Below are 229 nucleotides of genomic sequence, written 5' to 3'. Positions count from 1 at the left end.
ATTATTATTATTATTATTTGGACAAAAAAGCAAATTTTACATCGAGGTGCCCAGCCCAGATATCCGTTTTCATAGACTCGGTTGCTTGTTTCTTTCTCAAAAAACACTGGTTGCGGTCCCAGGTTATGATGATGAGTGTAAAAAAAGGAGGAAAGAGGGAGGAGGGGGAAAAAAAGGAAAAAACGTAGCAACGCAACGGATTCGGAACGGATCCCTCTGCTCTGTCCGG

This window comes from Protomyctophum bolini (genome assembly GCF_963924005.1).
Source record: "Protomyctophum bolini genome assembly, chromosome: 20".
In the NCBI taxonomy this organism is placed as follows: domain Eukaryota; kingdom Metazoa; phylum Chordata; class Actinopteri; order Myctophiformes; family Myctophidae; genus Protomyctophum; species Protomyctophum bolini.
Note: the sequence above shows the minus strand (reverse complement) of the source record.